The sequence below is a fragment of the Coenobita brevimanus genome, chromosome 57 (assembly GCF_032717465.1).
Source record: "Coenobita brevimanus isolate Jiangsu-jjx chromosome 57, ASM3271746v2, whole genome shotgun sequence".
Taxonomy (NCBI): Eukaryota; Metazoa; Arthropoda; class Malacostraca; order Decapoda; family Coenobitidae; genus Coenobita; species Coenobita brevimanus.
In genome coordinates, this window is record NC_137010.1 from 27,255,150 (window position 1) to 27,273,116 (window position 17,967).

A 17,967-nucleotide genomic window follows, 5' to 3' on the forward strand; every position below is an offset into this window, starting at 1 on the left:
GGATGGTGAGAAGAGAACGGAGGTATGGGAAGGTTTGTTAAGTTTTACCCAAGCTTCATGATGTGGTGGAATGGTGATAGAGGAGGCGACAGTGGCTGGAAAAGACGGGGAGGGATGCAGATGATGAGTGGTGGGTGGTGGTGATGGGAGTCTAGTGGTGTGAGGGGCTGGGTTGGGTTTAGGTGTGTCTGTGGTATGGGACAGGTGAGTGTCTGATGGTAGTGTGTGGGGGTGGGGGTTTTTGGTGTGCCTTCGATGTTTGTTTGTTTGTTTTTTTTCTTCCTTAGTCTTGACTGCTGGTTGGTTGTGGTGGGCTGGATTGAAGTGGAGGCGGCGTTGATGGCAGTCAATGGTGGCATGTAATTTCTGGAGGAGGTCCAGCCCTAAATATCCATCGTATTGACTGCATGTTGAGTCGAATATGATGAATGGGTGGCTAGTGGATATTTGTTGATGGGTGTGGGTCTGGAGGGCCTGAGTTTCCCCACGGATAGGCAGGGGGCCGTCCCCTGCGTCGACAAGGTTGGCTGAGGTGGGGAAGAGGGGGCCGAATGCACCCATGTGGCGGGAGTAGAGGCACGATCTGGCTGCTCCCGTATCCACTAGTAGACGTGCCTTGACCCCGTTTAGCCAGATTTTGTCGTAAACAGGGGGTCTGTAGTTGTGTGAGGTGGCCCCTGCCACCGTGGGGAGGTGCGGGGACGGGCCTAAAAATCCATTTGCTGTGGAGTGGTGTCCTCTTGGTCGTCGTCGTCTGTTCCCGAGAGGGCGTGCGTCGGTGTGTCATCTTCCTGGGCGGCGGCGTCTAAGGAGGAGACTTTCTTGCGGCCTTGTTGAAAGCTTCTGCGCCTGCTAGCTTTGAGCTGTTCCCTAATGTCGTGTAGAGGGCAGGTGCGGCAGCAAGCCGTGAATTCCCAGGGGTTAATGGTGATGAGGTTTCCTTGTTCCCTCGGGTTTGAGCGCTTCTTTTGGGGGTAAGCTCTAGGGACTGTAGGCGGCTCAGTAGCTGGCTGATGCGGCGGCAGTTTAGGTTTGGAAGGGGGTTGTTGCCTTGTAGGAAAACGTGTCACCGCGTGGAGTGGCTGAGGTGTGGGGCGGGCGGCGAGCAGACGTCGGACGAGTTGTAGGTCATTTTCCATGTCCCCTGACGGGTCGTAGATTGAGAAATGCTCCCTGACTATGCTGGGGAGGATTCTCAATAGTGCATAGAATGTATGGATATCCCGGGCATTTGGTGGTGCCTCAGGATAGGCGGCGCTGACGAGGCGCCTAGCCCGGGTGAATGTGTCATCCAGGTTTCCGTCGTAGGTGAGGGCGTCGAGTTGAGAAAGAGCGACAACTCGGCCTATTGAGGGCGTGAAAGCCTGTCTCACTATTTGTGAGAATTGGTCCCATGACAGTTCTGGGACAATTTTTGGTGCGACACTATAGTCTGACAGATCGAAACGTAGGGTTTTGGTGGAGTCACCCCCTCCCTGCACTGTTGCCACGTTTCCGAGCTGACCTCTCCATCAGCGATGACCTTGACACTGTTTCCCTCTTGTGATCTCCGTTTTTCTAATACCCCCTATACCCCTGCCACCAACACCCCCTATACCCCTACCCCCAACAACACCCCCATCAACAACACCCGCTATACCTCCACCACCAACACCTCCTATAAATATAGACCCCCACCATCAACACCTGTATAATAATTAGCCGTTGATAATTGCTATACTTTTATTGAGAGCATACATTCTACCCTATTGCTCAAACTCCCTAATCTTACAATCCCATCTGTCTTAATCCTTCCCACTGCCTTCGTTCCTAAATCCCTTAATTGATCTATTTTTAACCTAAGTGTCCCCACACCTTTTAAACCATTTACCTCTCTGTCACTATTCTCCACCATATGTATCAACTTGTATTATATTGTGTATAGAACTTTCATACTGTATGCTGTACTACTGTATAATGTATAAGAATACCCACTGTTTAGTGGAAATAAAGTTTTATTATTATTATTATTATTATTATTATTTCTCTCTCTCTCTCTCTCTCTCTCTCTCTCTCTCTCTCTCTCTCTCTCTCGCTAGATTTTGTTATGTGTCATCCATGGTTTTTTACTTCCATTTTTATGTATGGATTATAATTTTGACTTTATTTCCGCACCACCCTTGAGGTAAAAGTCACGGCGCGTTTTTTTTTATAGAGGTTTCCCCAATAGGCCTAAATCCTGTAGGGGGTTGGTGACCTCCCACAGCGTACACACAAACACGTGTCGCGTGAGTGCTGCCACCCCAGAGCTGTTTGATATATTTATTTTAATTATGAAAGGATCGCCTCTTCCCACTTTTATCCCTTCCAATTTTCTTGCAATTATACTTGCTAAATTAATTAGCAATGTTAGAAGTGTTGGGGAAGTAAATAATAATTAGAATATTTTTAGAGCAACACTGCCAAATTTTTATGCCACGTTTCTCTATTATCGTATAATATAGTATGCAGAATAGTTTTATTCTTCCTTGATACATGTCAGCACTTTCATTACAGTTATATTAGTATGAGTTATGTTTATGTATCATTCCTACTACACAAACCACAGGCGTTATACATCGTAGGGTTAGGAAACATGGCAATAGTGTAGGGAGGGGGTGACTCCACCCAAACCCTATGTTACGAGGAGGAACACTATAGTGATTATTTTACCCAAGTTAGGTAGAGTGACAGCGATCTTTTCTCTGTCTGAGTCAAACCCTATGTCCAGGAGGGGTTTGACCATGTCCAAATATACGTCTATGTCGCACTGGTCTGGGTTGAACCTCGGCAATTGGATGTGCGGTTTAGCTGCCATTGTAAGTTCCCTTTCGTATTCCTCCGTGCGTTACTCGGATCTAGAACCACCGCTTGCCACCAGTGTAATGCTGTGTTTTTAAGGCGACTTCTCGTCGTAAAAACACGAGCACTGGAACGGGGTTCTTTTACTAGACCGGATGTAATGCACTAACAAAGGAACAGGGCATAAAAAGAGACAGTACACCGAATCACATCTATTGCTTAAGTTCTACTCATTACATTGGACATACAACAATATTTGATACATAATAGAACAGAGATACAATATTACACTCGGTTACATAATCTGATCCAATATACATTAACACAGGGCACAGGGCAGTCGTGGATATGTGTTACTATTACTTAGAGGAGATATCACTTCACTGTGGTTGTCTGTTTGGATTAATTGTCGTGTCACTGGTGGATAATAATAAATGGGAGAGTCTCACTTTGGTTCACTGTGATCGGGAGTCTGTGGCGGAGATATTACTATAATAGAGGTAGGGTGCGTATGGCGACATCCGACACTGTCACCAAGTCGTGGGGGAGCACTTCACTTGCCTTTCGGCTCACTCACGCACCTACCTCTAGTTCCACAGAAAACTCCCCGTTTCTTTCCTATAGAGGGGGACTGAACTGTTTAACGCTTACACACGACTTTCTATGATATCACTGTTTAATATATCTTTTATTAGACACTGCCACTGTGCATTGGATCACTGTCACTGTATTCGGGGTCACTGTCACTGTCACTGCTTTACCCTTGTTTCTTGGGTGGTTAAGTCACTGGTACTTACTGTCAGGGAGGCTCCCTTGTTTGGGGCCTCGACCTGAGGGGTGGCTCCTTCCTAGGGCCGCGCTGGTGGGGTGCAGGGAGGCCCTGTGGTCTGGGGGCCTCGACCTGATCGGGGGCCCTCGGGACTAGGGCCGAACAGTCGGAGGATTCAGGCCTGCTTCCTCTGCTTCCGGGGAGTGAGGGAGCCTGGGTCTCCGTCGTCGTGGACCGCGGTGGAAGGCCTGGGCGTCCTGGGACTGCGGGTGCTCAGGGGGAGAGGCGCCGTCAGGGCTGGGCTGTGGCAGCGTCTCCTGTAGGGCTCCGACAGGGCTAAGGAGCGTCCGGGTGTGGGCGGTAGATCCGCTATCGGGCCTTGCCACCACTCTAACGCCTCCTCTTGGCCAAGAAGCCTGGATGGCGACGAACGGCTCCCCGAAGGGAAAGAGGCTAGAGGGAGACTCACGCTCTTCGTGGTTCCCTGAGTGTGTTCATAGGGCTGAGTTGGGGCTCTACTTCCCCTAGTGTGGACTTTGGCTGGAGCCGTGAACTTGCCCGGCGTGCGAGGGACACCTATAGGGTGATCGAGGTCGCCCTTTCGCCGAGGCAAGAGGCCGTCGACGTGGTGTTCCTCCCGCAGTAGGAGACAAGCCGGAGTGAGGGGCTCAGGAGCCGCACTCTCTCCAATACGGACAGATCCTACCGTCAGGGAATTCTCCACCCTGGTACGTGCCCCGGCCGGAGCCGAGTGTCTGCTCGTATGGGAAACGACTAACGGAGAAACGGGAACACCCGTCTGCTCCGTCGAGAGGCCGGCCCCGAGTCGCCGCTTCCGTAATTGGGTAGCGCTACACGTACGGTAGCAGGGTCTCTCTACCCTGGACCGTATTCTGGCCGTAGCCAAAGTACAACTGGAGAGGGATGCACACAGGCAACTCTCTCTCCTCAGCGTGTTAAGGCCGGAGCCTGGGGTCACTTTCCCCTTTACACACTTTGTCAGGCCGTAGCCTGTGTCTATTTCTCTCTTATGGCCGTAGCCTTGGGCCTCTTCCTGCCCTTGGGCCTCTTCCTGCCCTAGAGGGTGTAACAAGACCGTCAAGACGGTGTTACCTGGGACTGACCTCTTTTCAGTCCCACCCCTGGTCTGACGGTCACTACCCCGCCCGCACAGTAGTTCAGTTTGCCTGAACGCCTGGGGTTGGGGCACTTGCGGGGAATAGGGGCTCAGGGTCGGGATGCCCCGATGACCCTCTTGCCCGAGGTCACTAACCTCACCGGTGTGTCCTCCTGGGGTGGTGGTGGGGTGGCGGCTCGGCGGTGGTGTGAGGGGTGGTGAGGTGGGAGGTCCTGTGGCGGGCTCGGCGGGCATTTTAGTGGGGATAGCTCCTGATTGAATAAAAATTTGTTGTCCAAGATAATTGGCTGAAGAGTGGTTGTACTTGTACAAGGGTAGGGGTGATGCCCTGGAAAGAGGAAATTGTAGAAACAAAACTTTTGAACCAGATAATGAAGGTAATGGAAAGAGAAAGATGGTATGATTAGAAAATCAGTCTTGAAGAGATGTAGTTTGGGTTTATGCCAGGCAAAGGGACTACTGATGCCATATTGACGGCTGGAAAAATTTACAAGAAAAAAAAGGGATCTGTACTTGATAAGGAGTAACGGAGAAGGCCTCTGGCAGGCTCAGTTGGGAGGTGGTGAAATAGGCAGTGAGAAATCTTGAAATTAGGGACTGGTCATGGCTGTGTGTGTGTGCACATACAGTCTGCGTTTCAACAGGCCTTGGCGCCCCAGAGCGGTCCAGGGGTAGTGGGGGTAGCAGTGAAACCACCAAATTACTTGGAGCGCGAATTCGCTTTTACTCTAGATATCCTTCTTTCAGAATACTTAGCAGTTATGTATTTTTGATCATACTGACAACAGTATTAATGTTACAGTACATGAATATTTGTCAGCAAAATATAATTGTAAATGCATATTGCCGAAATACTTTGTAAATATTTAAGCCGTAATGAAGAACCATAACAAATCCTGCCTTCGCCACAGCTGCTTCCTCTTCTAATTTCCTCCGATTTTGAAGACAAAATGAACCCAGCCGTGCAAGATTACAGTGAAACAAGATGACTTTGGAAGATATGATCACTGTGTAGAGGTGAGGAGGTACTTCATGTAAGTATGATTTTCCCGGGAATGAATGAAAACAAATCCTCAGTCTGTACTCTTTAGATCCGCATTGCCTTTACTTTCAATAAGCCGAAAATCAATACTTAATTGAATTGAAGTGGCTATTTTAACAAATCTTTTCATTTATGACATGTTATTCAAAATGCGTTCACTCTTTCAAATTGCACAGAATAATACCCTGGTATTTAGAGTTCTGTTGTCCTTTACACGACTGTGATCTAAACCATTCACAGCTGTCAGATGTCGCCAGAGAGACCCACCTCACCAAATAGTTCCAACCGCGACGGAGGCCGCGACGACCACCCATTTACCCCACATACTTTCGCTCTCGAAAGCGCCGTCACGTTTCGCGGCGCTCCAGCTGTGCGTCAGGGGTCAGTGTTGAGCTTATTGTTTATCTTGGTGCTTCAAGCCCCTCCCACATGACTTTAAGAGATGAAATCCTGTGGGGGATGTTCTATGCTGATTGAAGTTGTTGATAGCCGAGAATGAAAAGAAGATGAAGGATACGTGGTATGAGGTATGAGAACTTGAGAGTAAATGCAGATACCATGTAGTGGTGCTGGTGGTACTGTCAAAGAAGGGGGAGAGTACCCATTTGGAAGGGCGTGGGAAGTAATTCCATTTTGTGCAGTTTGTGATTGGGTACATATAAGAGATGTACAGTAGTGGTCTTAGAAAGGTAGGCTGTGAGATACTGCAGATTTCATATGTAATGACTGGAAGAGCATGTGAAATTTTGTCAGGCATGAAATGGATTGAAATTGTTGGTGATTCTCCTGTGTGTGACCTTTTTGTTACTTGGGAGGTATGTTATGTGATGGAGGTGGGACTGGAGCTAGCTCCGGCTAATGGAGCTGTTGTCCCCTGACATATGAGAGGGCTCACCCTCTGTGCTAAGCGATCCTTGTACGCAACATGTGTTGCGAGTGTAATGCTGTACGGTAGCAAGACCTGGGCAATAAAGGAAGAAATATTCGTATCCACTTAATGGTGGATATGCAGTGCATCCCTGAATGCGAGGCCTTGGAGGGGGGGGGATTGGACAGCATTGTAAAAGTTTTGGGGGTCAGGGGAAACCATTAGGCTTGACACTAAGGATTTCAGGGGCAGTGTCCAACTGTTTTTTTAAAATAACGTCTCAACAAAGCGTCGGACAAGGATTTAACTTTGGCAGTGCATGTTTGAGACCCCGACCTAATTTGTAAAATTATGCTTTTGTACCAAATGTGTATGATTAAGGCATTTATAAGAGTAAATGTAGGGTAAACTTAGCTAAAATTGTCAGAGGCATGTAGCGAGGCTAGCTTCGGTCACGATACAAGCCCCGCCCACAATTCGGAACGTGACGTCGGTGTGACGTAGTATTAATCACCGACGCAAGTGGCATTTCTATCTTTCTAACCCCCCCCCACATACTGTACTCTCTCTCTCTCTCTCTCTTTCTTTCTTTCTCTCTCTCTCTCTCTCTCTCTCTCTCTCTCTCTCTCTCTCTCTCTCTCTCTCTTTCTCTCTCTCTCTCTCTCTCTCTCTCTCTCTCTCTCTCTCTCGTCCTTACAATACTACAAAAGCAGTCTTGCAACCTCTAGGACAATAAGAAATGCTCGCCATCGCTGAAGTTTCGGTTTGGTAACGTCTCGCCTGTCGGCGGCCACCACATCACCTCGCCCAGCGGTGCCGGCTCAGGCAGTGATTACTACTCTTCAGAAGTGAATAAGTCATATTGACGTCACAATATGTGTAAGAGGGCGATGCATATACTATGTACTAATAGGGAGTCTGGAGGGATGTACAGTCACTCTAAAAATCAGCTTCAGCTAAAAAATATGAGTAACCCTGAGGCATTGAATCTGAAGCAGCTTGCATAAAGACAGAACTGCCACTTGCGTCGGCATAGGAGTACGAGCCAGGGGGGCTGGGGGGGCTGCAGCCCCCCCAAGATTTGGGCAGACACAAATTTTTCGGGCAGAGTAGCCAATGTAGCAGGGCTATTCAACTGGCCGATCGTGAGCTAAATCCTGCCCTTGAGTGTTTTTTCTTTTCATATATGAAATTGTACTTTTCCCTTAAAAAACGAAATGCCATAACGGTCCATTTCTGTACTTTTTAAAAATATTTCTTAGTTCTTACTGTTTATAAATAAACTATCAGCCAGTGTTGACAGGCTGAGCTGGATGCTCGTGTCCGTACCGTCCGTTCGTAAATTACTTAATAGTGGACAGGCTCATAAGTCATAAACTGTACGTGTCTAGGACGGGAGAACAAGTACACACTATGCGTCGGCAGAGTCCCCAAGTCCCGCCCGCCAGTTTGCTCAGGGCTTGAGTGGAAGCTGCACAGTGACACATACCCGGACTTATTCTTTAAAATCCTTAAGTATCACACGATGGTCATGCAGGTGGGAAGCCGTGAAAAGTGTTCACGAGCAATTTGAGAGAATTGTAAAAGCTCTCATTCAGCTAGCAGATGATAAAGATCCCAAGACATACTCTGATAGTCGTGCATTTCTTTCTGCAATCTGTGACTTTGAGTTCATTCTTGGACTCTGTATCCTCAACGTCATTCTTTCAAACACCAACAGTCTGAACAGATACTTCTATCTATCTATCTATCTATAGCCCGACGCCCTAATCCCGCAAAGGGTGGCCGCAGACAAATAGATACTTACAGTCCAAAAATATGGATGTCATCACTGCTCGCCGAAATGCAGATCTTACCATCAGGACATTGGGAGAATGTCGTAATGATGATAGCTTTGACAAGATCTGGCAAAGGGCTGACCAAATCAGCCAAAACATAAAATCTTGGATTGAAAACACAAGATTCAACTTCTGTGATGCACGGATACCTCGAAAAAAAAAACCCATCTCGTCGATTGCAAGCCCTTGTAGGAGAATTGACAGGGATGGATGCCCAACCACTGACCCAGTACAGCATCATCGTGTCAACACTTATTACAATTCAATGGACAAAGTCCTGTCAGAACTGGAAGTTCGTTTCAAGGGTAATGATCAAGATGTTCTGTGTGCTCTTGGTGCCATTGCAATAAGTGATTCACCATCACAAAGTGACTATGAGCTAGTTGCAAACTTTTATGGCCTGGACAAGGATCTGATGGAAGCAGAACAGAGACTTTTCTTTAAATTTAAGCAAAGGCGACAAGGAGTCTTCCTCAAGACAGCATCAGATGTTGTCCAGTTTCTAGACGAAAATGAACTGTCAGAAATGGTACCCGAGTTCATGAAAGTTGTATCTCTTTTGGCTGTCATCCCTGCTACTTCATGTTCAGCAGAGAGGTCTTTCAGTGGACTTCGTAAGCTGAAATCCTACCTTCGCAGCACCATGGGTCAAGCAAGAGTTAGCTGCCTAGCACTTATCAACATAGAAAGAGAATATGCTACTAGAGTGATTGAAGAAGATATGGACAAAATTATAGATGTTTTTGGAAAAAGAAAGGGACGTGAAAAATATTTTTCCTAACTTGATTTTTTCTGTATACCTTAACTTTATTATGGATAGGAAAAGAAGAACTTTATTCTTCTAATCATGTTTTAATTTAGTATGAAGGTGAACTATAATTTACTTCAATTTTTAATAATTACTATATTTATACCATTCAACCATTGCAATTTATTTCAGTAACAGCTATTATTTATTTAGTATATTACATTAAAAAGTATAACCCATACTAATTACTCAGTTCAATTTTATACTGTAGGTTTTATGTAATACTTATAAATGTGGGTGAAATTTAGCAGTTCATTTAACCTTCATTTTTACATGGTGTGTAGAATAAATGTGGAATGTCTTCATGAAGTGTGGTTTCTTCCTTCACACATACACACACACACACACACACACCGCTCGCTGGTGCAGTGGTAACGTTCTCGCTTGCCATCTGGTAGACGGGAGTTCGCGCCTCGCTTAGGTTGCGAAAAGTTTCACTGACGAAGCGGGTGGTTACTGTCCCCCTTGAGCAAGGGGACGGGTGTGTGGGTGTGTGAAGGTCACAGCCTTGCCCTTAGATCGGACTATATGAGCTCTCAGCTCCCTTCCGGGAGGGTAAAATGCTGACGATCACGACCATCAAGTGATCCTGACCGACCCGGTGAATTACACACACACACACACACACATATATATATATATATATATATATATATATATATATATAATTGCTTGGATTTACAGGCAAAATATATTTCGGGCAGAGAGAGTTCAGCCCTCCCAGATGAGAAGGGTCCCGTACGCCTATGTGCGTCGGTGATTACTACTAAGTCACACTGACGTCACGTTCCGAATTGTGGGCGGGGCTTGTATCGTGACCGAAGCTAGCCTCGCTACATGCCTCTGACGATTTTAGCTAAGTTTACCCTACATTTACTCTTATAAATGCCTTAATCATACACATTTGGTACAAAAGCATAATTTTACAAATTAGGTCGGGGTCTTAAACATGCACTGCCAAAGTAAAATCCTTGTCCGACGCTTTGTTGAGACGTTATTTAAAAAAAACAGTTGGACACTGCCCCTGAAATCCTTAGTAGTGTAGAGCCACCTAAAATTTAATGAGTGACAGGAAGGAAGACAGCAGGCAGCACAGAATGAAAAAGGGGAAGGAAGAAGTAGGCTGCACTGAGAGTAAGTGGATGATTGTTGCCACCACCAGTAGCAAGGGTATGTAGACAGTTACAACAAAGTTATTTGATATATTACAATGAATATAAAACTGTTGGATGCAGGGGTTTGGAGAAGGCTAATGACCAAGTGGAATAAGTTTTATGGAGTACGTTTGGAACATCTGGCGTAGGAGGGAGTTTGTTTTGGATCAATGAAGGTGGGGAAGTAGTATAGCAAACCTGGTGTTAATGTAGGTGTAAGGCAGGGATGTGTTGTGTTGCCTTGGTTATTCACTGTATGTAGTACAATAGGCAGCCATTGCATGACCAATTGGTCAATGGCTTATGGTTAACCACCTTCCCAGATTCTCCCTATTGACCCCCCCCCCTTAACTATCTCTGATAGGCCCCTTATGCGCCAAACAATATAGAGGTGTGATTAAAATAAATGCAGTTACAGTTTAAGGATAGTAGAGAATGCATATGAAAATTTCAATGTGTTTTGAAGTCTTGGAAAAGCATATACTAAGGAGCTGGTAATGTGATATTAGCCTACATCAGGTGTCTGATATCAAAATTTTGATAAAAACATTTCCCCCCCCCCCACTCAGAGGGGGGTCACAGTAGCGGGGCTTGAAGCATGGCAGGCCGTAATCTATGGGCCGTACCACCTACTCCGGTTGCGTGCCTACCTTTGTAGGGTTCGGGATTTGTCAGCCTCGTAGACTAAGCACCCCCCCCCCTCCCCCCGAACATCACTGGCACAGGAGGCCTGCTGGTGATGCTGCTTGTCCTCGCCCATTTTCCAACCTGTTTTTTGTCACCCCACGTGTTTGCCGTGTGGCGTCCCGTAATGCCGGGAGACGGGAGTCCTGGAGGTTGAGTGATGCTGCATGGTGCACCTTGCAGCTAGCAATACACCTCATTGGTCCCTTATTCTAGCTAGATGGGCGATCTGGTTGGGCCCAACCAGGTCAATCGGCTGGTCATGCGTTAACTTGGCTAGAGAGTCATGCAGGCACTGAGGGGCCTGGTGGCTCCTGTCATCCTAGAGTCACTCTTGTTCCAGTCCCCTGGTGGTTACCTGTGTATACCCATTCCCTACCTCTGGGGTCACCAGCGGTATTATCCCTGGCATCTGACCTCCCCTTGTTGGACTCAATGGTGGGTGTAAGGGGGGGGGGTGAATGAAGTATTAATACACTCATATGGCTACCTTGCCTGTGCTAATCCATACCTCTGCTCCCCATACCATCTCAGTGTCTTCCTCTTCTCAACCACATCCCTCTATTGTAACCTGACCTCTTTAGTCTGCCTACCTGGACAAAATTTATTAATGTTCCTGCTTCTGCTCCCCTTGTGGGTGATGACCTGAAATTTCACCTACGCATGCTTTCTGATGTAGGCCAGGACGTTTCTTTCCACACCCTGTCTGGTAGCTCCCGACTAGTTACTGTTTAATCTGAGGATCAGGCAGCTCTCATGGCAAGTCTCACAGATTCTCTGGGGGCTTCTATCCCTGCGGAGTGGGATGTTAGCCTCAATTCCAGCTACGGTTCAGTCTTGGTCCCTACCAAAATTATGTTTGGCGACCGTTCATTTTCTGAATGTAACACTGATATTCAAACCATCCTGGAGCTCCAACAGCATTCTATCATCTCTGTTTCATGGTTCACACTCCCTGTGACTGCCCATCATAAACTGTCGGCGAACATAGCCCGTGTACTCTTTGATAGTCGCACATTTCCCACTCTTGTTATTGGGGGTGTCCGTCTTGCTATGCAATAACATTTTACTTCTCCGCACCAGTGTCAGTCGTGTTGGCATTTGGGCACCCTGCAATGGTTTGCAAGTCTTCTCTGACCTGTCCCCTGTGTGGTCAGGCTGGTCATGCCAGGGATGCTAGTTCCACGACTACACAGTGTTACCATAATTGCCATGAACCACACTCAGCTTTGTATTGGGGATGCCCAGCCTTCCGTTTTGAATCCTACGTTGCTAAACTGCAAGCACAGCCGGGGCTTTCCTTACGTTAAGCCTGTTGCGAGGTTTGTCTCCGTGGTTTTCCATCTCCAACTCTTATTCAGTGTCTACGAATCTCTCGCCTCGTCTCTCAGGTGTTTATTGTCTCTCGACCCTCTGGAGTCCTGCCCTCTCCCTCTCCTGCTGTCCCCTCCACTTCATCTTCTTCCTTCCTCTCTCCACCTCCTTTTCCGTCCAAGACTCTTCTGTCCCTTCATCTTTCCCCTCCTTCGGGCCTTCCCATCCTCCATCCTCTGCCCTCTCTTGTGTATCGGTACACGGCTAGCACTAAATATTGTGCCACCGCTAGCACCAATAAAATGTATCGTCGCACTGCTGGCCACCAATTTAATGTAGCCGTTATGGAGTAGCAGTTGACTACATATTAAGTGTTCTGCTGTTTAGTATAACTAGACCACCGTGTTGGATCGACGACACTCTCTGTAGTACACGTCAGCTACTCGCCGTCACTGCCCGACACTTCCCACCAAAGGTCCTCTGCCACGAGAAGGTGGAGCTGGTCTGTTATTAAGTGGTAGCATAAGGTGACAGAAATGAGCAGATTAAATCTCTCTTTATTGGGTACAGAATAATATAACTGCGACCCGAGAGATATGTAAGAGCGATACCACCTCCCTTTAAAACTGTAAAACGGCTTCTGACGCTGTACACTCACCGAGCCGACTAGGGCGCGGTGCTGAGGTCAGCTAAAAAGTGAGGTGCCGAGCATTTACATATACTCTGGGCTTATGCAAAAAGTAGAGATAAATGACAACTCTACTAGCACATTATACACCTCTATAAAATGGTATTAAGTACATTCACATATACCAACATAATAAATGGTTCCCCAGGACTTTACACTTACGCACTATTCAGATATCTTTTCACTTCTCCTAACCTTCATTTTATAATTGAAACAGGGTGGCACTTGTGGTCTGCTATCCACCTTCTTCTCTATACCACAGCTAACAGCGAAATGATATTTGGTTGTTCATCATTCACACTTCATTACACACTGTTAATTATGACTAAACAGCTTTAAAAATTACTATGTAAAATGTGTGATACTACAACTTCTTATGGAAAAAGATGTTGACACCAGAACATCGCTCGGCCACACCATTGACGTCCTCGTCGACATTGTTGTCCTAACTACCGTGTAGCCTAACCAGAGTGTAGGGTAGCTAACTATTCAGGAACATCCACTTGCAATCCTCGAGTACGGACACGTGGTATCAGTGGGTTCCTTAATTGGCGCCTTAAATAGTAGCCTAAACCACAAACAGGACAAGACCACAATAAGTAGAAGACCAACGCCAGGACCAAAATAGGAAGGAGAAAGGTATGAAGGAAGATAGGACAGTACATAAGGCTCTAAATCAGTCCTGTTCAGGTGGGAGAGGAAGGTAAGCTCCTTTAATACATGAGACAGCCTGTTCACATTCAAGGAAGTAACATTGAATGAAGGTAAAAAGGGTCGTAACTGGGATGAGAAGTTCACTGTCAAAGCTAGATGATGCTTGCTAGGCAGAACTGCTATCTCTTTACTGTGTAACTCACAAAAATCTGGTGCAACATAGTACCCCTTTACTGTAAGGAATTGATTCTGTGAGGCACAAATCACAGTTACATCCTCTGTCTCAGGAAAGTAAAAGTACTGTTTCGCGTGAATATGAGCATGGAAAACTGACTTCAACTGAATGGGTTGGAAGGTGCAACGTTGCAGAGCAGAGGAAGTATTTGTGTCCAACAAGGCCCTCTTACACTCCTCTACCTTTAATGGTACGAAGACAAAATGGAAAGCAGGACATACATGGAGATCAAGAAATGAGGCCTTACACTTCTCAAATTCATCCACAGTCGTTTCTGCTACATATTTCTTGTCATCTGAGACAACCAGCACCTCTGGACCCTCTTCAATAATAACAAGTGTATTATTAGCAGTAGCAAAAGGGAAGGAAATGAACCGCCATGCCTGGTATGTTACAGCATTCCTCATAGGTACCAATATCAGGATGCCTTCATGGGTCAACTGGGCCTCTAACAATGGGTAATAATATTCCAGTTGACTCAGATCAAAGAGTGGCATAAGTCCATGCTTCCACATAGCTATATCAAGTGCATTTGGTAATATATTAGTAGGCAGCAATAAAGCATTAACCCTGTTCACTTGCATCGATTAAGCCGTCCACCATATTGGCTGCATGCTTCTCCAAAGCAGTGGTTGACTCGTCGAGAGCATGTAAGTACTCAGCGAATAACACCAAATTAGCTAGGGTTGGTAGGTTAATTTGGATGTTGTTCACAAGCTCTACTAGATGGTTGGTAGTCCTAATTATCTCGTTAGCTTTGTTAGTGAACTCATCTAACTGTTTATACACATGCATGATTAATCTATTATTGGCTTTAGCGGCCAGTGTCAAGTCATGCATCTGTCTACCCAATTGCACTACATCCTTATCTAATGCCGTGCCAAAGAGTTGTTGAGACAGGATTCCTAGAAAATCCACAAGTCCTCTCTTAGTACGTGCATGGACATGCTTGGAAAGATCAGAGTGTACGTTAGGTAAAGCTACATGCAAGTTAGTGAGCCTGTCGGTGAGCCTGTCTATATGCCTAGTCTGAAGCTCAACAATTCCATGCAAGGTTCGTTCCAAAGCTTCAGTGTCAGAGTTCGTCAATCGTGGGTTTCGATTAAACATCTTTCCCACTTCCAATAGTTGCTGTCTGAGATTCGACAAGCCCTTGGAGACCTCCTTGACAATATCTGGCGTTTGGAGATAGCCTTCCATTGGATAGTAGACGCATACTGCATCTTCCACTACTACGACTTCTCCAAGTGGGCTCTTCAGTGCTCCTGGCATTAACGCAGTCGTGTCCATGTCCGATGTCGTTCCATAGGTCCACCCCCAGCAACGGACGAGGAGTATGAGCCACAGCCACATTTTTTTTCTGCAAGTGAAGATACTCCCTTAATCACTCTTGTTGTGGAATCGTAGCTTGCTGCGGTACTCTTGGTTAGGGACAGGTATGGACGACAACATAGACTGCGACGAAGACAGAGGGGACAACACATCAGACGATAGGCCTAGCTCTTGACTTACTAGTTTGATCCTATCAGCATGTACTACCTCCTGAGTTCCATTAGCTTCATCCTTTATTCTATAAGTATTTCCACGTACTCGTTCCACAACGGTATATGGTCCGTGGAACTTAGGTCTGAGCTTGGAAATTCTCTCAGGGTTGTGGATCATGACCTTCTGGCCTGCCTGTAACGTCTTTTCTTGACTACCTTTGTGTTGTTTCGCCATCATCTCCGCTCTTGAGGCTTTTAATCTTTTCCGTACTTCACTGTGTATATGTTGGAATTTCAACAACTGTACCTTTGCGTAGTCTTCTTCATTGTATACTGGAGTAGGAGGTCCAGCCAACAAATCGTAGGGTAACACTTTCTCTTCTCCATAAAGGATGAGACTTCCCAGTTGATGCATTTTCTGAGGAGTTGATGGTCGCCGCTACATGTGGTAACCAGTCTTCCCAGTTATCCTCCTGATTTGAGGTTATTACTGGTCTCAAGACCTCCAGTATCTTCCTGTTTGTTCTCTCCACCAGGCCATTGCTCTTAGGACTGTAAGGCGTTACAAAAACTTGCTTTACTCCATACATACGACAGATTTCTTGTAACACCTGGTTACGAAATTCACTGCCATTTTCGCTGAGCAATACCTTGGGTGTAGAGTATGAACAAATCACTGAAGTCACAAAAGCGTGCGCCACCTCCTCTGAAGTTTTCGTCTGTAAAGGTGCTAAAACAGTGAATCGTGAGAAATGGTCCACTGCCACCAGTACATAACTTGAACCTTGACGACTTTTCGGCAACGCTAAGAGATCAATGGAGACTGTATCCCAGGGTTTTTCCGGTAGAGGATACTCTAAGATGGGAGTCGGAAGTCCCGTCGTTCCTCGTATTTCCGCGCATTTGACACATTGACTGACGTGGGCTTCTATGTCCTTCCTCATGGTCGGCCAATAGTATTTCTTTCTCGCCTCACGTATGCATCTATCGCGACCGGGATGACCCGTTTGAGGTACGTCATGAACTAACTGTAGCACGGCTTGCTGTAAGGTAGCAGGAACAACCAACTGATATGCAGTGTCCTTCCCTGGGGGTTGCTTATACAAAAGACCCTGTTGAAGATGGAAGTGAGTCATTGGTACTGGGAGTTCAGGTAGACAAGTCTCGTCGCCAGACTCCAAGGCAGATGACTTGAGACCACATTGCATCATTACGTTGTTCCGCTTTTACCGTGTCTGAGGAATACTCAGCAAGAGCAACATCCTCGGCTATGGTAGCAGCAATGTTTCTACTCAACGCGTCGGCTACAACATTTTGACGGCCTGGTAAATATCTGACCTCTGGATCAAACTCCATTACCTTGCCAAACCAACGCGCAACCTTACCGTGTAAGTTTTTTCCTTTAAACAAGTTGCGTATGGGTGCATGGTCAGTTAAAACAATTATCCGGTAGCCAAAGATAATATCCCGGAAATGTCCTAACGCCCACACGACTGCTAACGTCTCCAAATGTGTCGTCGAATAGTTCTTCTCTGGGGGTCTTAGTGCCCTACTAGCATACGCTATGGTATGTGTCTTTCCTTGTTCATCCTTCTGCTGTAACACCGCTCCCAGACCCAGACCTGAGGCGTCCGTGCACAGATAGAAAGGTTGAGTATAATTAGGAAACGCTAATATCGGTGTTTCTGACATGGTTTGTTTGAGCTCGTTGAAGCTTTTCTCTTCCGAGGGTCCCCATTTCCATGCAGCGTCCTTCTTAAGTAGCGTCGTTAAAGGTGATGCTATGATGGCATACCTGTGGACCAAACTCCTATAAAAGCCAGTGAGGCCTAGGAACGATCTTATCTGATCCTTGTTCTGTGGTGTAGGAAAATTTAACATTGGCCTTACCTTGTCCGGCAGTCTTGATGCCATTACCATCAACTAGGTGTCCTAAAAATCTAATACTGGATTTCAGAAATCACACTTAGACAGCTTAATTTTCAGACCTGCGGATCTCAAGGTTTCCATCACTCGTTTTAACTTGTTAAAATGACTGTTAACATTGTTACTCACGATGATTAGGTCATCTAGATACGTTAAGACGTCTTGCCCTAACATCTCGCCAAACAATTGGTTTATCATCCGCTGAAATGTTAAAGGAGCATTACTCAGTCCAAAAGGCATCCGGAGAAATTCAAAGTGCCCACGGTGAGTGCTAAAAGCAGTAATGGGACGCGACTCTTCGGTCAGCTCCACCTGCCAATACCCTGACGCTAGATCCAGACAAGTAAACACAGTATTTCCCTTACCTAATGATTGAAGTAAGTCTCGCAGATGCGGAATCGGGTAACGATCCGGTACTGTTACCTTGTTCACTTGCCGAAAATCCACAACAGGTCTCACACCACCGTCCTTCTTAGGCACTAGAAAGAGTGGTGCATTCCAAGGCGAGGAGGAAGGCTGGATAACGTCATCACGAAGCATCCTTT